The sequence below is a fragment of the Mustelus asterias genome, chromosome 5, assembly GCF_964213995.1.
Source record: "Mustelus asterias chromosome 5, sMusAst1.hap1.1, whole genome shotgun sequence".
Taxonomy (NCBI): Eukaryota; Metazoa; Chordata; class Chondrichthyes; order Carcharhiniformes; family Triakidae; genus Mustelus; species Mustelus asterias.
Window position 1 is genome coordinate 59,364,180 of NC_135805.1, and position 23,983 is coordinate 59,388,162.

The following is a 23,983-nucleotide window of genomic DNA, read 5'->3' on the forward strand; positions in this document are numbered from 1 at the left end:
AGGACCAATTTTATCCCTCACTATCCTTTTGCTCCTAACATACTTATAGAAGCTCTTTGGATTTTCCTTCACTCTGTCTGCCAAATCAACCTCATGTCTTCTTTTAGCCCTCCTGATTTCCCTCTTAAGTAGCTTCTTGCACTTTTTATACTCCTCAAGCATCTGATGTGTTCCTTGCTGCCTGTACATTTCATACAACTCTCTCTTCCTCTTAATCAGTGTTACAATCTCCCTCGAGAACCAAGGTTCCTTATTCCTATTTACTTTGCCTTTAATCCTGACAGGAACATACAAACTCTGCACTCTCAAAATTTCTCCTTTGAAGGCCTCCCACTTTCCATTTACATCCTTACCAGAGAATAGCCTGTGCCAATCCACACTTCCCAGATCCCTTCTCATTTAGTCAAATTTGGCCTTTTTCCAGTTCAGAACTTCAACCCGAGGACCAGATCTATCCTTATCCATGATCAGGTTGAAACTAATGGCATTATGATCACTGGATCCAAAGTGTTCCCTCACACTCACATCCATCACCTGCCTTAACTCATTTCCCAATAGGAGATCCAATATCGCATCCTCTCTAGTTGGCACCTCTATATACTGATGTAGAAAATTCTCCTGAACACATTTTATAAACTCTACCCCGTCTAAACCTTTAACAGTATGCAAGTCCCAATCTATATGTGGAAAATTAAAATCCCCTCCTATCACAACTTTGTGTTTCTTGCAGTTGTCAGCTATCTCTCTACTGATTTGATCCTCCAATTCTCACTGACTATTGGGTGGTCTATAATACAACACCATTAATGTGGTCATACCTTTCCTGTTTCTCAGCTCCACCCATTGGGCCTCTGTAGACAAGCTCCCTAATCTATCCTGCCTGAGTACCGCTGTAACATTTTCCCTGACCAACAATGCCTCCCCCCACCTTTTATCCCTCTGCCTCTATCCCGCCTGAAACATTGGAACCTTGGAACATTGAGCTGCCAGTCCTGCCCCTCCTGTAGCCAAGTTTCACTAATGGCTATAATATCATATTTCCATGTGTCTATCCACGCCTTCAGCTCATCTGCCTTCCCCACAATACTCCTGGCATTGAAATAGACACACCTCAAAAGATTATTTCCACCACACCCAACCCTTCCATTTGTGATTTTACTTGAACTAACCTGTCTTTTTACCCCTGCTCCACTATCTGCTCTGGCACTCTGGGTTCCCATCCCCCTGCAAATCTAGTTTAAACGCTCCCCAATAACATTAGCAAACCTCCCTGCAAGTATATTGGTCCCCCTGTAGTTTAGGTGTAACCCGTCTCTCTTGTACAGGTCCCACCTGCCCCAGAAGAGGTCCCAATGATCCAAGAATCGGAAACCCTGCCCTCTACACCAGTTCCTCAGCCATGTGTTCATCCGCCCAAGCATCCTACTCCTACCCTCACTGGCACGTGGTACAGGTAGCAATCCTGAGATTACTACCCTTGGGGTCCTGCTTTTTAACTTCCTTCCTTATTTAAATGGTTAAAAAATTGCAGCATGCTGCTGTGCAGAGGAACCTGGGTGTCCTTGTGCAGGAGTCTCAAGGAGTTGGTTTGCAGGTGCAGCAGGTAATTAAGAAGGCAAATGGAATTTTGTCCTTTATTGCTAGAGAGACGGAGTTTAAAAACAGCGAGGTTGTGTGGCAGCTGTATAAGGTGCTGGTGAGGCCACACCTGGAGTACTGTGTACAGTTTTGGTCTCCTTACTTGAGAAAGGATATACTGGCACTGGAGGGGGTGCAGAGGAGATTCACGAGGTTGATTCCAGAGTTGAGCTGATTGGTTTATGAGGAGAGACTGAATAGACTGGGGCTATACTCATTGGAATTCAGAAGAATGAGGGGAGATCTTATGGAAACACATAAGATTATGAAGGGAATAGATAAGATAGAAGCAGGGAAGTTATTTCCATTGGTGGGTGAAACTAGAACCAGGGGGCATAGCCTCAAAATAAGGGGAAACAGATTTAGGACTGAGTTGAGGAGGAACTTCTTCACACAAAGGGTTGTGAATCTGTGGAATTCCCTCCCCAGTGAAGCAGTTGAGGCTACCTCATTGAATGTTTTTAAGGCAAGGATTGATAAATTTTTGAACAGCAAAGGAATTAAGGGTTATGGTGAGCAGGCGGGTAGGTGGAGCTGAGTCCACAAAAAGATCAGCCATGATCTTATTGAATGGCAGAGCAGGCTCGAGGGGCCGGATGGCCTACTCCTGCTCCTAGTTCTTATGTTCTTATGTCCTTATATTCTTATCTTTCCACAATCATGAACATGATAATAAATGTGAAAAATAAATTCAGGATACCCAGCTGCATATAGTTTGATGATTTCAGATACATGTTTAATTTCCTTTGAATCTGGTCCAGTTTCATTGGATCATCATGCAAAGCACTCAAACAACATAGAGATAAGCAATTCCCCAACAAACGGGTCAGATCCCGGATCTACAATCCTGCCATACCCACCCTTGAATGGTAGTGGGTAACTGAACAACTTATGAGAGGAGGAGGCTCCACAAATATCTCTCCTTTCAATGATGGGTACCCAGCAGATCAGTGCAAAAGATAAGGCGCAAGCATTTGCTATAATCTTCAGTCAGAAGTGCAGAGTAGATGATCCATCACCATCATCACAGATGCCCATCTTTAGCCAATTCGATTCCAACTATAAGACATCAAGAAATGGCTGAAGGCACTGACAATATCTCTACAACAGTGCTGAAGACATGTGCAGTAGAACATTCCATGCCTCAAGTCAAGTGTTCCAGTAGAGCTACAACACCGGCATTTACCCCAGCAATGTGGGAAAATTACACAATTATATCCTATATACAAAAAACAGGACAAATTACCTGGCCAATTACCTGCCCTTTCGTCTATTGTCAATCATCAGATGGAAGGGGTCATCAACTGTGCTATCAAGTAGCACTTGCCTAGTAATAAACTTCTCACAGACGCTCAGTTTGAATTTTGCCAAGTGGACTCAGCTCCTGACCTCTTCACAACCTTGATTCATACATGGATAAAAGAGTTGAACTCATGAAGTAAGGCAAGAGTGATTGCACTTGACATCAAGGCAGCATTTGACCATGTGTGGCATCAAGGAGCCCTAGCAAAACTAGAGTCAGTGGGCATCAGGTGGAAAACTCTCTTCTGGTTGGAGTCGTACCTAGCATGAAGGAAAATGGTTGTGGTTGTTGGCGGTCAGTCATCTCAGCTCCAGGATATCACGGCAGGAGTTCTTCAGTTTAGTGTCCTTGGCGCAACCATCTTCAGCTGCTTATTCAACAATTTCTATCCATTATAAGATGAGAAGCGGGATGTTCACTGATGATTTCACAATGTTCAGCACCATTCCTGACTCTTCAGATCCAAATGCAGCAAGACCTGGACAATATCCAGGCATAGGCTGCCAAATGGCAAGTAACATTTGTGCCACACAAGTGTCAGGCAATGGCAGTCTCCAACAAGAGAGAATCTAACTATTGCCCTTTGACATTCATTGGCACTGCCAGTGCTGAATCCCCCCACTATCAACATCCTGAAGGTTTTCATCGATTAGAAACTGAACTGGACTAGCTCTATAAATACTGTGACTGCAAGAGCAGGTCAGGATGCTGGGAATGCCACAGTGAGTAACTCATCTCCTGACTTCTCAAAGCCTGTCCGCCATCTACAAGGCACAACTCAAGAATGTAATGGAATACTCTCCACTTGCCTGGATGACTGCAGCTCAAATAACAGTCAGCTCAGGACCATCCAGTACAAAGCAGTCTGCTTGATTGACAATCCTTCCACAAACATCCACCAATGACCAGTAGCAGCAGTGTATGCCACCTACAAGAAGCAAAGCAAGAACTCACCGGGGTTCCTTAGGTAGCATCTTCCAAACTCACTTCTGCTACCATCTGGAAGGACAAGAAGCAGATACATGGGAACATCACCACCTCGAAGATCTCCTTCATGTCATACACCATCCTGACTTGGAAATATCAACATTACTTCACTGTTGCTGGTTAAAATCCTGGAACTCACTTACTAAACATGCCAGTGAGCCCAGCTTCAGAGCTCTCGGGCACCGTGTCACGAGGGTGCCCTGATTTCACAATGCAGTCTCTCTCCCCACAGACATCAGAACCTTCCCTTCCCATCAGCGATATATTCCCCCGCCCCTTCCCCTCCATGGGTCGCTAGCATCGGGGCCTTCCCAGTGGGCCACCCATCATGATCCCTGACATTATTCACATCTGCATGCACCTCCTCCCCACCCCCCCCCCCCCCCCCCCCCCCCCCGGCCACTGTACGCCCCGTCCCGCCATCATAGAACCCCCCAGGCCCCATCCCCTTGGTGCTGACCCTGTCATGCTGCCGAGGTGCCCAACTGGCACTGATAGGGTGACTGGTGGCCATCTGCCAATATGCCAGATGGGAAATGCCAGGTGGACGCTGCACAATGGGCACCATGCAGCCATGCTCCCAGCCATCTCTGAGCCCTCCCGGCATGGCCATTGTGCCAGGTCTCCACTAGTGGAGAGCAGTACTGATTTGCACTGGTGTGATGTCCTGCCGGAGAGGGAAATGTAAATGTCTGCTGCTGCATCTCTTTGGACCTATCCCTTAATCTAATTTGCCAGTTTACTGTGGCTAGCTCTGCTTTCACACTTTCATAATTGCCCTTAATCCAGTCTTAGAATCACTCTTTTCCCTGTCAAACTGAATGTAAAATTTAATCATGTGATGATTGCTGCTACATAGGGATGCCTTTACTACAATAACAGATGTAATATAACCTCTCCCTGGTTGACTCCAGAATGGAGCCATTGTTCTCTATAGATAATGTGGTTATATATAATTAATGCATAACAGCATGATCTATTGAGAAGATCACAATGCAGCTCCTGACAATTTTTAAGGGTAAATATTTTATTGCACAGCCATATGAAAGGGCAAGGGGGAGATGGGCACACAAGTGATATGTCCAAGACACCCCCTTACCTTTTCATCTTGCAGATGAAATAGTTTAAACTGTTAGATGTTCAAATACGGAGAAAATTAGATTTGCATATCATTACTTTCAAAGATAATGATGAATCCGAAAATGAGTTAATGTACACATGCATAAATGTGTCTTCCATTGTCTTTGCAAAAGGTGATCCAGGAAGCTGTTGTGCGCAGGTAGAACTCGTACAGTGCAACATTCTAGAATAATCCATGCCACTATTTGCACTTCTACTAAGTATCTGCCTACTTTAAGCAGCTTAAGATTCATGAAGATTATTGGACTTTTCACAGGTAATAATAGGGAAGAAGAAGAAGATGAGGATGGGGTCAAAGAGGTGAAAGCTGGTCATAGAGCAGCAGAGTGGACTACACTGCTAACCCTGCTGAGTGGAATGGATTTATGTTCTCTGGTGTTAGAAAAATGGGGTGAATGAATTGAGACATATAAAATTCTTCGAGGGCTTAAAAAAATAGATGCTGAAAAACTGTTTCCCCTAATGGATGTGTCTAGAACTAGCGTTCATAGTCCCAAGGTATAGACTCAGCCCCTCAGGACTGATGAGGAAAATTGTTTTCATACAAAATGTTCTGATTTTTAAAACTCTGGGCACGCTCAGTTGTTGAGTATATTAAAGATAGAGATTGATCGATTTTGAGATATTAAAGTGAACCAAGGGATAATGGGGGCACAACAAAGGTGGTGTTAAAATGAAAGATTAACCATGACCTTACCGATTGTCAGAGCAGGTTCAAGGATATTTGATTTAATTTGATTTATTATTGTCACAAGTAGGGAAATTGATGGGATTGATTTGATTCGATTTTTGATTTGATTTATTATTCGGTAGCACAGTGAATAGAACTGCTGCCTCACAGCACCAGGGACCCGGGTTTGATTCCTGGCTTGGGTCACTGTCTGTGCGGAATCCACATGTTCTCCCCATGTCTGCGTGGGTTTCCTCCGGGTGCTCCAGTTTCCTCCCACACTCTGAAAGACATGCTGGTTGGGTGCATTGGCCTTGCTAAATTCTCCCTCAGTGTATCCGAACAGGCGCCAGAGTGTGGCGATTAGGGGATTTTCACAGTAACTTAATTGCAGTATTAATGTAAGCCTACTCGTGATACTAATAAATAAACTTAAACTTATTGTCACATGTATTGGGATACAGTGAAATGTATTGTTTCTTGCGTGCTATACAGACAAAACACACCGTTCATAGAGTACATAGGGGAGAAGGAAAGGAGAGGATGCAGAATGTAATGTTATAGTCATAGCTAGGGTGTAGAGAAAGATCAGCTTAATATATGGTAGGTCCATTCAGAGGTCTGATGGCAGCATGGAAGAAGTTGTTCTTGTGTCAGTTGGCATGTGATCTCGGATTTTGTATCTTTTTCCCGACGGAAGAAGGTGGAAGAGAGTATGTCCGGGGTGCGTGGGGTCCCTGATTATGCTGGCTGCTTTTCTGAGGCAGTGGGAAATGTAGACGGAGTCAATGGTTGGGAGGCTGGGAGGCTGGTTATATGTGGAGGCAGGTGTATATGGTCTACACCTGCTATGTCCTTGTACCCTATGGTCTACACCTGCTATGTCCTTGTAATGTTAAGATACCTATTTTTCTGAAGACGCTGCTTTCAGTGCAATTATGGTGTGAATGTTCAGATATGCGATATGGACTCTTGAATAACGGAAAGACCAACATTCTTTGCATCTGCAAAGACCCTTGGCATGAAATTATGCTGAATGAAAGGATTACTGGCATGCATTGAGAAGATATTCCAAAACCTTTGGTAGGAGGATAGAGGAATTGGATTACCAGAAATGATCAGTAAACTGGGGTTGTTCTCACTGAAAACCAGAAAGTTGACAAATGCTACCATTGATGTTTCGATGACGTAGACCATGACAAACTATTGACCTTTGTTCAGAACTGTAGAAACTGCCTGTACCTGAAGAAGCACAAATTGAAAATTAATCTGTGGAAACATTTCAGTGAGCGAGTGATCAATTTATGAACAAACTCCTAAGGACAATTGAAGTTAATATTGATCATTCAAGTGCAACTTTGATAGATTGCTGCTCATGGAATAACACTTTGGGATATAATATATCTGTAATTTGAGACATTGAAAAATACAATCCGTTGGAGACCATTCAGCCCCTTGAGGCTGTTCTGCCATTCATTTAGATAAGAGCTGATCTGTATTTTAACTCTATCTATTTGTATTAGATAACTCTTAATGTCCTCACCTCAAAAATACATTAATTTTTTACATTTTCAATTGACTTAAGCGCAACATTTGTGGGGGGAGGGGGGGGGGGTGAGGGAGCTCCAAGTTTAATCTCAATTGCCCCTTGAGTGAAAACAATTTTCTGACATCACTCTAAATTGCCGAGTTTAATTTTAAAGTTACGTTCCCCTGTTCTGAAATCCCCCAAGTGAAAACAAAATAGTTCTGCCCTTTCTCACCTAGTAACTCCTTTAATTATTGTAAATACCTCAATTACACGATTCTATGATTTTCTATACTCAATAAAATACAAGTCCACTTTATGCAACCTGTTCTTTATCATTTAAACTTCTTAGACTCTGGTATTCCCTCTAAGGTCAAATATTCTTCCTGAGGTGCGGTACCAGAAGCTGAATGCAGTTCTTCAGAAAGGGTCCAACCAAAAATTCCATTCCTTTGTGTTGTATTCAAGCTCTCTTGAGATCAAATCCCCACATCTCATTAACCTTTCAAATTAGTTTTTGTGCTTATCTACTGACTTTTAGTGATTTCTGGATTTGAACCACTAAATCTCTCTGCTCAGTTCCAGTTTGTAGCTTCTCATTATTTAGAAAGTACTCTGATCTTAAATCTAAAGTCAATGACCTCACACTTTCCCACGTTAAACTTCACATGGGTGGCATGGTGGCACAGTGGTTAGCACTGCTGTCTCACAGCGCCAGGGATCCAGGTTCGATTCCCAGCTTGGGCTACTGACTATGCGAAGTCTGCATGTCCTCCCCGTGTCTGCATGGGTTTCCTCCAGGTGCTCCGGTTGCCTCCCACAGTCTGAAAGACGTGCTGGTTAGATGGATTGGCCATGCTAAATTCACCCTCAGTGTACGCGAACAGGCACCGGAGTGTGGCAACTCGGGGATTTTCACAGTAACTTCATTACAGTGTTAATGTGGGTCTACTTGTGACACTAATAAAAAAAAGATACTCCTCTGCCTGCCAGTTTTTCCCACTCACTTCATCTACCAATGGCCCTTTGCTCACATCCGCACTATTTACTGTGCCACTTGATATAGTGACATCAGCAAATTAGATATATTTGCAGATGTACTAGTATAGACTGTTAGATGTTCAATTGCAGAGAAAATTAGATTTTCATAACATTACTTACGAATTAGGAGCAGGTGTAGGCCCCTCAGCTATTTGAGCCTACTCTGCCATTCAGTACGGTCATTGCAGATCTAACTTTAACACCACATTCCCGCCGCTCCCCAATAACCTTTCCCACCCCTCCTCTTCTTATCAGGAATCTATTTAGCTCTGCTTTAAACCTATTCATAGCTTCAGCTTTTGAGGACGAGAGTTCCAAAGACTCAAAACCCTGTGAGAGAAAATGTTCTCACCTTTGTCCTGAATGGGTGACTCCTAATTTTAAAAAGTAGCCCCTAGTGTTAGATTCTCCTACAACAGAAAACATCCTCTCCACATTGACCCTGTCAAGGCCCCTCAGGATCTTATATGTTTCACTCAAGTCACCTCTTACTCTTTTAAACTCCAACGGATTGAAGCCTAACCCGTCCAATCTTTCCTCATAAGGTTGAAGCATTACCTCCCTACTTTTGTATTCAATTCCATTCACAATAAACAAACCATTCTGTTAGCTTTCCTAATTACCTGATGCACCCGTATACTAACCTTTTTACAGGGGATTTTCACAGTAACTTCTTTGCAGTATGAATGCAAACCTACTTGTGACTAATAAATAAACTTTAACTTTTGCAATTCTCTACATCTCAAAGCTCTGCAATCCCTCACAATTTCAACAATATGCTTATATTTTACTTTTCCTGTCAAAATGGCCAACTTTCCATTTGCAGCCTTTGTCCATTCCGACGATCTCATTAGTGAGATCACATTCGGAGCACTGTGTCCAGTATTGTTTAAGGAAAGGAGAAAATGTGTTGAAAGCAGTTCAGATCAAGTTGACCAAACTAGGACTTGGAATAAATGTGTTGCCTAATGAGGAAAGGTTAGACAAGTGAGGCTTGTATCCGCTGGAGTTTAGAAGAGTAAGAGGTGAGTTGATTGAAACATACGAGATCATGAAGGGTCTTGAAAAGATGGAAGTTGAGAAGATGTTTCCTCTTGTAGGAAAATTTAGAACTTGGCGTCACTGTTTATAAATAAGGGGCCGCCCTTTTAAGACATAATCGGGTATTTTTTTTCACTAAGAGGGTTGTGATTCTTTGAACTCTCTTCCTGCAAAGGTTGTGGAAGCAGAGTCCTTGAATATTTTTAGGCAGAGATGGATAGATTCTTAGTAAGCAAGGGGGGTGATAGGTTATCAGGGGGTAGGAGGGATGCAGATTTGCCATTACTATCTGACCAGCCATGACCTTATTAAATGTTGGAGTGGGCTTGAGGGATTGAATGGCCTTTTCCTGCTCCTTGTTCATAGGTTCATATCCCCTTCAATGTCAGTCGCTGAACCTCTATTGACTTATCCCTTGTCAAATTTGATAAATTCACTTTTGCTCGCTCTGCTTCAATGCACAGCTCATAATTGCCCTTATTTAAGTTTAAAATACTAGTCTTGGATTGATTCTTCTCTCCCTCAAACCGAATTTAGAATTCTGTCATATTACGTTTGCTACTACCTAAGGGTTCTTAACTATCAGTGTATTATTGATTCTATCTCATTGCAGATAAAAGCAAGTCGAATGTAGCCTGCTCTCTAGCCAGTGCTAAGAAACTATCCTGGACAATCCTACGAAGTCCTCATCTAGGTTACCTTTGTCCATCTGATTTTCCAGTCCATATGCAGATTAAAGTCCCCCATGGTTTTCATGAAAGCATTTTGTCAAGCACCCATTATTTCTTCCTTTATACTTTCCCCTACTGTATGGTTACTATTCGGGTGCTCGTGCACCACCCCCACAAATGACTTCTTGCCTTTATGATCTTTCATCTCCACTAAAACTATTTCTACATTTTGTTTTCCTGAACTTAGGCCATCCCTCTCTGATGTGCTAATATTATTATTAATTAACAAAACCACCCTGCCACCTTTTTCTAGCTTACTGTCCTTCCTAAATGTCACGTACCCTCCAATATCTATGTTATCTTACAACCATGTCTTTATAATTGCTATCAGATTGTGCTTATTTATTTTTATTTCCCTCTCAATTTATTTGTTTTGTTTTGAATGCTACATTCATTCAGATGCAGAGTTTTTACTTTTGTTCTTTTATTACTTTTTGTAACATGAGAGCTTCGAAAATCCATGAAGCACTGTGGGCCACCAGCAGCAGAATTGTACTCAACCACAATCTGTAACCTCATGGCCTGGCATATCACCCACTCTGCCATTGCCACCAAGTCAGTGGTTTAATAAAGAGTGCAGGAGGGCACACCAGGCACACCTAAAGATGAGATGGCAATCTGGTGAAGCTACCACAGAGGACTACTTATGTACTAATCAGAATAAACAACAAATAATAGACAGAGATAAGCGATTCTACAATCAACGGATCATATCTAAGCTCTGCAGTCCTGCCACATCCAGTCATGAATCTTGGTGGACAATTATCAGCTCACTGGAGGAGGAACCTCCACTAATATCCCCATCCTGACTGATGGAGGAGCCCAGCATTTAACACAAAAGACAAGGTTGAAGCATTTGCAACAATCTTCAACTTGAATTGTTAAGTGGATCATCAGTCATCACCTCCTGCAAAGGTCCCCAGCATTGCAGGTGCCAGTTTTCAGCCAATTTGATTCACTTCACATGACATTAAGAAATGTCTGAAGGTACTGGATGTTGCCCACAGCAAGTGGTTGTGATGGAAGAATCAATTCAGGCTGGTCTTTTAGGTTCAAGCTGGTTTATGGTAAGACACTTCCTCAGTCCTACTAACCTACAAGAAACTCTTTACCCAGCTGCCTCTATTTATAGGACAATCAAAGTCACGTGTTCAGCAATTCCCCTAACAAGGTAATTGCCATACATTGTGATTTATAGTACAATAATTGTACAGACTCCCTCTTTTTTAAAGAAAGTAAAGCTTTGAAAGAAAAAAATAAAGATCATCCTTTTGAATCTAAACAGAAATAAATGATCTCATATTTCCATATCTATGAACCCTATAATTCCTTTATCAGATGTACATAAGCCATTATAAAAAAATTAGTTTTTTCATTTCATCGTTATACCATAATTCGTCCCTCTTCTAACATATTTAGTAATTTCTTAGAGCAGGCTCTTTTGTAAAAGGATCAGACAGCTTGTGACTTGTGTCAACCCACAAGGGGATTTCCCTTCACTTGAACATTTCTTTTATGCCGGCTAGATCTATGCCTCCTCTCTTTTACATTCTTTGTCGAATGCACATTGTCCCAGAGAGACCCCTTGTCAGCATAACCTTCTGTGGGTAAATTTTTCTCACATTGCCCCTTATATAAAATTTCTGACAATATATTGGATAAGTAAACCCCCATATCCAGTGCTTCGACCAATGCCAGTGTTTCAGCAGCTAATGTGCCTTTTACCACTCTTTTTATTTTATTGGCCTCCCAAGCCAACGATCCACACCTATCATAATGTTCTGGGGACCCAGGCTTGAATTCTGCCATGGCAGCTGGTGGAATTTGAATTCAATAAAAAATATCTTGAATTAAGAATTTGCTGATGACTATGCAACCTTGACGATTGTCGGAAAAAACCTATCTGTCCTTTAGGGACGGAAATCTGCTGTCCTTACCTGGTCTGGCCTACATGTGACTCCAGAGCCACAACAATGTGGTTGACTCTCAACTGCTTTCGGGCGACTAGGGATGGGCAATAAATGCTGGCCCAGCCAGCAACATCCATGCCCCACGAATGAATTAATAAAATAAAATTCCCACCAAGAAGATGATTAACCCTGTGCTAGAGTACCCATCTGGGAGATTGGCTTGTGAAGCATCACTAAAAAATGACCAGCTTCACATGTTCTGGCTCATCCAAAGCTGAGAACTTCAACAAATAACTTTCCAAATGTAACTTTTTTAGTGCTTTATTTGCTCTCGGAATTTCCTCACCTGAAGCATGTTACTTAACTCTAACACACCATAGCTGGTGTCAGATCTTGTCTGAGTGGACAACCAGTTCAACTGCCCAATCAAACTTCTCAGTTGTTCCGTTTCTTCCTTGGTAACAGGATCCTCTTTTCATCAGGGTTTAATCTGAGTTATAGAGATAACTTTTTCTAGGTAAGACTATTGATCCAGTGTTACTCTTAATTTGTTTTTCTTAATGTCTAAATCTATGTATTTAAAGTAAGTAGTCTCACAATACCAGGTTAAAGTCCAACCTACCCCAGTCCAACGCCAGCAACTCCACATTATGTATTTAAAGACCGCAGAAGCCTGACTTCCAACCTTGAATTCCTTTTGTATCTTCTCAACCAACCCTTGCTAAAATTCAATAGAGGCTCCCCATGGGAACTCATCAACATCTATAATGAAAATTCCAACTAGTTTCTCCTTATGTTACCAGTAGAACATTGTGGGGTCTGCCTTTAGTTGAACGCAACCTATTTTCAACAGGGCAGTCCTCACAAAAAATGCAATAGCTGGAATTTTCTGACCATTCACCTTAGCGGGATTTCCCCATCCTGCTGCAGTGAACATAGATTTGGCTTGTTGCTAGATTCTCCGTATTCACTGCAGCCGAAGCATGGCATGAATGGGCGGTAAGATCAAGCCACGGACTCTTTATTAATCAGGAAACACACTTGTTTAACTTCCATAGCTTCCTTCTACATCACTAGCTTCTTTGGGCAGCTTTTAAAAAAATTATCTTTGATATTTTCTCCTTGTAAAAATGCAGCCTTTTTGTCAATAGATTACACTCCCAGGAATATGAAGCCAAAATAGCCAAAAAAATCTTAAAACTTACTTTCCCTGCAGTAGGTGAGTCAACTCTGACATCCTGATCCCCTAAACTCTCATCAAAGCCTCATGCTACTAATCTTGCTTTGGCCTTATACATGCTGTCTGTGGGTATCTTTTCTGTACAGATCCACTGGTGAGATAAAGCTGACTATCCCCTAGCAGGCACTTCAGTATATATTCCAAATTCCTTCCAACTTTTTTCTCTTTATATTTGCCTTCCTTTATTAGCTTATTTTCCAGTTTTTTTAGCAGCTGCTAAAATTTCATGGCCATGAAGACTTCTATATGAGGTCTAGACAACGAAAAACAGATGAAGCATTTGAAGAATACAGGGAAAATAGTGAAGAGCTCAAACAGGGAGTTAGAAGGGCAAAAAGGGTCACAAAATGTCCTTCGCAGACAGGATTAAGGAGGATCCCAAGGCATTTTATGAATATATATTAGGAACAAGAGGGTAGCTAGAGAAAGAGTTGGTCCACTCAAGGACAAAGGAGGGAAATTATATGCAGAACCAAAGGAAGTGGGTGAGCTCCTTAATGAGTACTTTGCATCGGTATTCACAAAGGAGAGGGACACGTTGATTGATGATGTCTGTGTAACCCCTTTAGAACAAGTCATCATTACGTGGGAGAAAGTGTTAGGTGAATTAAAAAGCATTAAGGTAGACAAATCCCCAGGGCCAGATGGCATCTATCCCAGATTACTGAGGGAGACAAGAGATAAAATTGCTGGGCCTTTAACAGAAATCTTTGATTCTTCATTGGCCACTGGTGAGGTCCCAGAGGATTGGAGGATAGCCAATGTTTTCCCTATTTAAGAAGGGTAGCAAGGATAACTGGGTAATTAAAGGCCAGTGAGCTTGATGTCAGTGATAGTGAAATTGTTGGAGAAGATTCTTAGGAATAGGATCTATACACATTTGGAACTGTATGATCTTGCTAGTGACAGACAGCATGGTTTTGTATGAGGGAGGTCATGTCTCACTAATTTAACTGAATTTTTTGAGGAGGTGACAAAAAGGATTGACGAGGAAGGGCTGTGGGTGTTGTCCATGTGGACTTTAGTAAGGCATTTGATTAGGTCCCTCTTGGCAGGTTGGTGCAAAAGATTAAATCTCACGGGATCAGGGATGAACTAGCTAGATGGATTCAGAACTGACCTTGGCCATAGAAGACAGAGTGTAGCAGTGGAAGGGTGTTTTTCTGAATGGAGGTCTGTAACTAGTGATGTTCCACAGGGATCAGTGCTGGGACCTCTGCTGTTTGTAAGATATATAAATGACTTGGAAGAAAACATAGCTGGTCTGATTAGCAAGTTTGGTTGATACTAAGATTGGCGGAGTTGCAGATATTGATGAAGATTGTCAAAGAATGCAGCAGGATATAGATAGGCTAGAAAATTGGGCAGAGAAATAGCAGATGGAATTTAATCTGGACAAATGCGAGGTGATGCATTTTGGTAGATCCAATTCAGGTGGGAGCTATAAAATAAATGGCAGAACAATCAGGAGCATAGACACATAGAGAGATCTGGGAATACAGGTCCACAGATCCTTAAAAGTGGCAGCACAGATGGAAAAGATGGTGAAGAAAGCATTTGGCATACTTGCCTTCATCGGACAAGGCATCGAGTATAAAAATTGGCAAATTATGTTACAGTTGTATAAAACATTGGTTAGGCCACATTTGGAATATTGAGTCCAATTTTGATCACCACACTACCAGAAGGACGGGGAGGCTTTGGAGAGAATACAGAAAAGGTTTACCAGGATGTTGCCTGATATGGAGGGTATTAGCTATGAGGAAAGATTGAATAAACTGGGATTGTTCTCCCCAGAAAGACAGAGGCTGAGGGGCGACCTGATAGAAGTTTATCAAATTATGAGAGGAATAGATAGGGTGAACAGTTGGAAGTTTTTTTCCCAGGGCAGAAATGACAGTTACAAGAGGGCACACGTTCAAGATTAGGGGGGAAATGTTCAATGGAGATGTGCGGGGGAAGTTTTTTATGCAGAGGGTGGTGGGAGCCTGGAATGCACTGTCAAGTGAAGTTGTTGAGGCAGTTACATTAGCCACATTTAAGACTTATCTTGATAGACGTATGAACAAATGGGGAATAGAGGGATATAAGTGGTTGGTCTAGATAGGTAAATGTGATCGGCGCAGGCTTGGAGGGCTGAACGGTCTATTCTTGTGCTGTACTGTTTTTTGTTCTTTGTACTTTTAATGAGATTGCTAGCTTGCTTTCTATGTCTCATTCTCATTAAACTATGGTCTCTACTTATATTCCTGTCCCTTTCTGAACTACTACTATATGATCTTGCTCCCATAAGATCAGGACTTTGTCCGCAAGTTCATGATCTTTTTTTGGGGGTCCCAGCCCACTTCTGATTCAGTGTCAGAACAGATACTATTGCTTTTTGGGTTTCCACACCTTTGTATCATTTTGCCAATCCATAGATCTCCGACCTCGCCCACAGCTAGGATGTTCCCGCCCCATTGCAGTGAACAGAGATTTGACTGAGCTGCCAATTCTCTGTTCTAGTTGGCAGCAGTGGTGGCAGGGCATGAGCAGCTGGAGAATTCCAGCCCTTGTCTCTTGTCCTTCATCCTGCATATTGAGCCAATTTTTGTATTTGCCAGAGGCTTTTCCTGCTCTCCCTTTATGATGCTACTCCTCCACACACTGGTCCTTTCTGGCATGTAAGTTATCTTTGTGCCCACTTTAGCTGGTTGTCCATTTGAACAAATAGCATTATCCTGTGCCTCCGTATTACTTTGTTCATAGTCTGCCAACATTGCATCTACTGTCATCTGCTACTCATAATTACCCAGTGTGTATATGAAGTTCATGATGCCTCCCCATTTCCTCTGTGCAGTTCAGGATCTGTGAATGTATAGTCAATACCAATCAACCATGAAGAATGCACCTGAACAATTTGAGTGCCATTTTGCACAGTTTTTGGGTGGCACGGTAGCACAGTGATTAGCACTGCTGCTTCACAGTGCCAGGGACCTGGGTTCGATTCCCGGCTTGGATCATTGTCTGTGTGGAGTTTGCACGTTCTCCCCATGTCTGCGTGGGTTTCCTCCGGGTGCTCCGATTTCCTCCCACATTTTGAAAGACGTGCTGGTTAGGTGCATTGACCCGAACAGGCACTGGACTGTGGCGACTAGGGGAATTTCACAGTAACTTCATTGCAGTGTTAATGTAAGCCTTACTTGTGATTAATAAACTTTACTTTTACTACTTTCCCATTACTCCCTATTACCTTGCCAGGCCCTTACCACTCCCTGACATTCTGCCCTTTCATAATATATCATATCTCCTGGCCAAAATTGTATCTCTGAAAGCTTTATGCAGTGCCGTAGGGCTTGCTGAATTCTCTCCAAAACCTCAACTTTAATTAAATATTTTCTGCCTGCATGCAAGGCATTCTGATGAGCAGAAAAAGTTGAACTAATGCTCATCTCTTCTAGAGCAGGGGGAGCATCTGACAGCATGGAAGCTAACTTTGGATTTCTTCCATACACCAACTGGTATAGACTGTACTCTGCAGCCATTTGCAAAAAGTTATTTATGTGCACCAACCATGCCAATGGCATTTGCAAGTTACAATCTGGTTGATCAGGCAATATATTTGGTAACATGTTGTCTATTACCACATGGTTTCTTTTGCAAAAACTGTTATTAACAGGCTCTCAGCTGCAGTGTGCATAACTACGTTGTTTAGATTTTCACACATATCTTGAAATTCCTCATTGGCAAATTCTCCACCATTAACAGTCAAGAACATCATTGGTGTTCCTAATCCTTTTCCTGCCAATTTCTCCATGACCTTATCAACAATGGTCCTTTTGTCTTTACAATGTATCACATTGGATAGGCTTAATCTGGTTGCATATCTATGAAGGATAGTATATAAATACCCCTTTCCTTGTCCCAAACTTTCAAGTCCATTGCCACTGTGTTGTTAAACTTCCTGGCTAGTGGCAACTGGATGTGGTGGTGTCTTGTGATATGTAATGCAGATTTTGCATTGAGCAGTGATTTGTCCAGTAAAGTCATCATATCCTATATCAAGCATTCCTGCATCTCGAAGAAGAACCTTCAGTTTCTGTGACGCTGGATGTGCAAACTGAGTAATTTCCACATTATCTTCTTTTTGTCCATCAAATTCCTATTCTCAGTGGTTAACAAAATTTCATGAATGTTTTGATGAGAAATCTCTGGCTTACTTAGTGGTAAGCAATAATATGGTTAGCGGTAAGCAATAATGGTTGATTGAGTAAAATGCAGATCCACACATTTTCCAAACACAATAGCTTGATCATTCTTCATATCTAGCATCACTTCAGCCTTTTTCATCACAGATCAACTTAACAATAGTGATATCTCACAAGAAACCATTTCAGTACTGATAAATAGATTGATCCCTCTGATCTTACAAGGGAGGATCACTCATTTGGAGGATGTTAATGTATTGTCCTCTCCAAACTTGAAAGAGGTGTTGCTTTCTGACCTTCTGTCAGTCTGTCTCATTGAGAGACCACAGAAAGCAGTTAAGCCAGTCGACTCCACACACTATAGAAGTGCAACCATTATCTAAAACTGCACAGTTAAAGGAATCAAGCATCAATATGCTAATTAGTAGATTCAAACCCTCAGTGACCAATGCAGTTCCATCATGGCAGCCATCAGCATTATTTTCAGTCTCAGGTAAATCCATCTCATGGCTTACTTCAAAAACACAGATCCTTTGCTGTGGGCAGTTCATTGCATAATGATTCTGGGAATTACACCGGAAACAATGATTTATCATACCCCGTGCATTTTTTGGGTTTAACTACCTACGGTCACTGTCCAGGCATGCTTTTTAACCCAACTTTCAAACTGGCTAGGGATATGACCATTTTCAGACCTCCTGTCATTAACACCATCTCTGTATTGTAGTTTTCATCTAATGTTTAGTTAACCTTGAAGCTGAGCCACAATTGAATCCTCTATCCTTCATTTCATGGCATTTTGTGTGCATTTGCCATGAGAATGGCTGGGAATGACTGTTTGCCAGAAATTATTTTTAGGACTGCAGCCATTTGATCTCGATTTCTATTGAAATTGAATCCCTGTCAGTACCAAAAGACTATCAACATGGGAAATGTGGGCATAATCCAGTAATTTAAATGCCGATACAGATTCTGGAATTTCAAGCACAAATCTCTGTAGTGTCTTATAACATTTATCAAAATCCATGATACATTCTTCCATGGACTGATTCCCTGATTTTCTAAACCTATCAAAGATTGTCCAGGCTTCAAATACTTCTAATATCCATTCCTTTTTGTAAATGCTTTCTGAAAATGCTTTATTCCTTATCTTACTTTTGGGTGGCTACAATAATGTTAATGCTATACTTTGCTTCTTTTTGGGTATAGAAATAACCCAGGTCCACATTTCATTTCATATCAAGAGGGATAGATTTTTAGACACTAAAGGGATCGGGGAATTGAGGATCGTTTGAGAAGGTACGGTTGAGGTAGAAGACGAGTCATGACCCTTTCGAATGGTAAAGCAGATTCAAAGAGAAAAATGGCCAACTCCTGGTTCTATTTCTTAAGCCCTTACAAACCTGTTTTTAGATGATGTTCCTGAGAGGCAACGTATGGGTGAGAGATATAAGGCAGCCAACAATATACCTATGGAGATTCCAATTGAACTGGTGCATGAGCCAGGACACAAGTATAATACCTTTCTCATCTACAAGTGGTTTGGGATTCTGGTTTGTTTGAGGGCCCCTCTGTTTAATGGTTCATCCAAAGTATCAGCTCCAGCAGGACAGCACTCCTTCAATACTGCAATGAGGTTTCAGCAAGGGTCAAGTAGACAAATCTCTGGATTTGGGGTTGAACTCACAACCTTCTAACACTGAGCTGACAGTGCAACCAGTGAGGCAATACTCATTTCTTGGTACATTAAATCTTACAAGAAATTCTCAGCTTTAGCTGACATATTATTGATGATACTGCCTGAACAAAAGGGGAGATTTATTGTACAAAGCTCATTGAATGTAGTTTTATTTATTTTGCGTGTGTAGGTATTGGATTTCCAGATTGTGGCCTACATAGTGACATATGTGGATACAAAGGAAAAGAAATGGGAGAAAAGATGGTTAAATCCGTCAATGCTGATCTTAACCATTGTACTGTGCAACTGTGAACCCAACACTCCTGTTTCCCTCCCTCCACCAGATGCTCAGCTATTGCTGGCTGCTGAGCACCACCGGTTTCTGGCCTTCCCCCTTATCCATGTTCTTGGTGATGTGTCAGTTTGTGCGTACATGCAGAAACGTGAAGCTGTGTGTAGTAAAGTGACTGCTCTTGAGAATGATGATCGTTTGCAGCTAGAAAAATTCTGTAACATAGATTAAAACAAATTAAGTTGTATTGGATTGGAAGCACAAAGCTAGAGGGAAAGCTTTGAAATTATAAACGTTTTCTTGTAGATCTCAGATTTAAGGATCCCAGAAAAGACATTGATACCATAACAAAGAACTCCTTAAAAAAGGCTAGATGCATGACTTACTTGGCAGTTGAAGTACACGCTAAAGTGATTAAATAGTCCCAAAAACATAACGATTTGAAAAAGGGGACAGGAATTTGCTGACCATAGAGGCATGTGGTCAGTGATGAAAAGTGGAAGAGTGGAGGTGGGTAAATTTCCTGGGATTTTGTGATTCCCTCTGAGCATCAAGGAGTATTTCTACAGAACTTGTCTGTGGGAGATTAAGTGAATCAGGTAAGGCATTTGATTTTTTGATTTGATTTATTATTGTCACATGTATTAGTATACAGTGGAAAGTATTGTTCCTTGCCCGCTATGCAGACAAAGCATACCGTACATAGAGACGTAAACAAGAGAGTGTAGAATGTAGTGTTACAGTCATAGCAAGGGAGCAAAGAAAGATCAGTTTAATGCAAGGTAGGTTCATTCAAAAGTCTGATGGCAGCAGGGAAGAATCTGTTCTTGAGTCGGTTGGTACGTGACCCCAGATTTTTGTATCATTTTCCCGACGGATGAAGGTGGAAGAGAGAATGTTCATGTTAGTCTATAATACAGTTTTTAAAAAATGAGCAGCCTGCAGGTGCGAGTCTTTTCTCATTTTTATCTTGTGTGAAATGCCCTGTTTTGAAACTGAGCTGTGGGTGTCATTATTTTGGTGGACATAAATTAGAATACCAATGGTTGGTTAGAATGGTGGTTGGCAGGGATACACAGCCGAAGAGCTGAGATTCAATAAGATACAAGAGCATTTAAGGATTTAAAATCTGTGTAACTGTATTTCTGAGTGGCAAGCAGCAAATCCACACGTATTGGTCAGATGTTACCCTGAAGTATATATTAACTGCGAACCCATTACTGCACTTGGCTGGATCATAGATTAACAGATTTTCTCCTGTAAAGGAACGTGGAGAAAATGCCAACCGTCTGACATGATACCTATTTGAACCCCTTCCTGGTGGCTGCAGAATCATTCGTTCTCCAGTTCACCTGCTCGTGTGAGCGGCAGCAAATCCTGCAGGTTTATAACAGTGTAGTGCATCAGAGGCTGCCTTGATCAGACCAGATAGAGAAGCATCTTCGGCCGATTAAGGGATATCGCCTAAATCAGAGGCTGTTTTAATGTCAACGGCTGTGTTAATGTCGACAATCTGTATCACCCGAATTAAATTACTGCACACTGTTGATGGTATCGCATTTTAGTGATATCCATCGGTACGGGAAAGGCAAAGGTTGAACTGGAAACAGGGATGCTGATATAATGAAGCGGGTGAATGCAGAGTGAATTGAGTAGCGGAACCATGGAGCCTGCACCGCGATCTAAGCACCACTTCACCGAAATTGACGAGAAGACGCCACTTCCTGTCGGTCAGAAACATTACAGTGAGGAATAAAGACTCTCCGACAAATATCTGCAGCAAATCCGCAGGATTCAGTGCATTCCGTGTTGCAGATGAAAGGACACCTTTGTTCTGTTCTTTAAGAAGTCCTCTCTGCAAGATTAATTTTTGCACAATTGATGTGGATCCTATTCTGAGACCGTGAGTACCTGGGAATGTGGTTTATGTTAAAACATGGTGATTTCACCAATTGCACCTGGAGGTGTTTTTATTTTCCAGCGTTGGGACTGCAGCATTTGCACAGTTTGGGGGTTTGTGTTGGCAGAATATTGAGTGATGAGAACGTGGTAAAAGGGCCGAGAATGTCTTATTTATTTTCTGTGAATGCGTTCTGAGCGCAATTGCCTTTTTCTCAAAAAGCTTTTTGAAAGGTTGGCAGCGCAGAAAATAACAATATGAGTGAAGTGCTGTCTGTGTAATTCTAAATAACCTGCCTGTATTTTTTACAAAGCGATGGATTTCCTCATTAAAATCGTCCCTGATTCCGAAGTCAGAACAAAATGAGAATCAAAAAGTCGGCATTTCTGCCAACCTTACCAGGAATAAGGGAGAGGTTTTTACATTAAAATACCTTGTGGCCATTTCTTATCAGATTTTAAATCTGTCAGGCGGGGCTGTGTACATTTTTTTCCAAGTTGTTGAAGATGTGGATGTTGGATTATTAAAATGCTGCATTCTATTGAGCTGATATGTTGTGAACTATAGTGCAACCAGTCAACATTAAAATGCCGATCAATTTACAATTCATCTTTCAAAACGGTCTGTAATCCACGTCAACTCCCCGCAAAGCTTCTTGTCAAAATATTTATCTTAAAGCATTTCATTAATTCAAATATAAATGTTCCCAATAAATAACTGTGCCATGATGTAGTATTATTCCGGATTTCTGAGCAGAATTCTAACCATTTGGCGTGTGTTTTAGTTTATGTGAAAGGAGAGTTTATGTGATCATTGCGGGACCTCATTCAGCGATGATTGTGTGAAGTTCCACATTTGCGACAAAACGCCGAAGATTAAAAATCTTCCACCAAAGTCCCACTGCCCTCCCCCCAAACTTCACCTCACATCGCCAGAACCAACATGTTCAATACAAAATTAAATGGGCGCGTTTAGATTTGGAGAGTTCAGAAGCACCCAATTTGCTAACCTCACATACTGGCAAAAGTCGTCAGGCTTCATTCCAAATCTCCACTGTACCAAGAGCGGTTAGGAAAGAAATAATCCAAACAAAATAATGGAGCGTTTGTAACTATCTTCCAGTGAGCTCTGTATACTTTTTAATGTAATTTTCCAGAGTTTTCACCACAAATCAACAAACTATCTTGCTGATCCGCAGACGTGACCGAGGTTGGCGCTAAACATGTTACAATGTGGAAATGATTGTATCGCACGATACAAATACAATCAACCTTGGAGGGAACAAAGATACTATTTTAAACAAGGAAACCAAATCAAATTGAGACCTTGCAGACTGTGCTCTGAGTCCGCTCCATAAACCAATCATTGGAGAATACCATACAGTATTAATTGTAGCATGGTTAAACACAGGGTACTGCCAGCCATAGAATTCTAGATGGTTTTAAATGGTTTTCTTAAAGAACTTCAGATCAAGATTCAACGTTCCATCCTAAAATATAGTAGACTGTGCACCACATATTCATTTCCCCTATTCCAATAACCTTATGTTTTAGAGACTAAGTTTAAAGTTTATTTATTAGTGTCACAAGTAGACTTCCATCAACATTGCAATGAAGTTACTGTGAAAATCCCCTAGTCGCGCTTGTTTGGGTACACTGAGGGTGAATTTAGCATGGCCAATGCACCTAAGCAGCACATCTTTCGGACTGTGGGAGGCAACCAGAGCTCCTGGAGGAAACCCATGCAGGGACGGGGAGAACATGCAGACTCTGCACAGACAGTGACCCAAATCGGGAATCGAACCCAGGTCTGTGGCACTGTGAGGCAGCAGTGCTAACCACAGCGCCACCATGCCGTGCCATGTTGTGTTATGAATTTGGACATGATATTTGTACATTCTAAAGCAGGATAAGATGTAGCTTGGTGTAAAATCAAATCAAATCTTAAATCATTGATTGTAAAGACAGATCTAGACTTCGAGTTAGTCACTTTGTAAACTTCTTAATTCATGCAACTTAGTAATGAAGCAATCCTGAATAATACACACTAGAGTTACTTTATTATTGTAATATTAATTATATAGTTCTACAATGTTTGCTAAAATTTAGTAAGATATTAGTCCTATCCTCCCTTACCTTTAAATTTCTCATTTTAATCAATCTTATCTATTCTATATTAACTTTATATAATTTACCTTATTTTTATAATTTTCTGCCCATTTCCTGTTTAAATACTTCACTTACCTTGCCCTTCAGCCCTTCAGCATATGCAACCCACAATCTAAAAAACTGGCAAGAACATTTTCCATCTTCTCCTCCCCAGGCAGCATTCTGAAGGAACAATTCCATCCTTGGCACCCTGGTTTATCACTCTGGCATGTTTCCATGCAATCACAGAAGGTGTAAAGCCTCCCCCTCGCACCCCCCCCCACCACGCCCCCCCCCCCTCCCCGTCCCTCCCCACTTTTATGTCCTCACTGTCCAAGGCTCCAAACACTCTTTCTACGGCAACAGTGATTTACTTGTATATTTTCAGTCTAGCCTCGATGCTGCTCACAATGCATCTCCTACACATTGGGAAGACCAGACGCAGACTGGGCGACTGTTTTGCAGCACACATTCGCCTATTCTATACTTATGACCCCAACCTTATGCTTGCCATTTCAATTTGCCATCTTGCTGTCATGCCCACATTTCT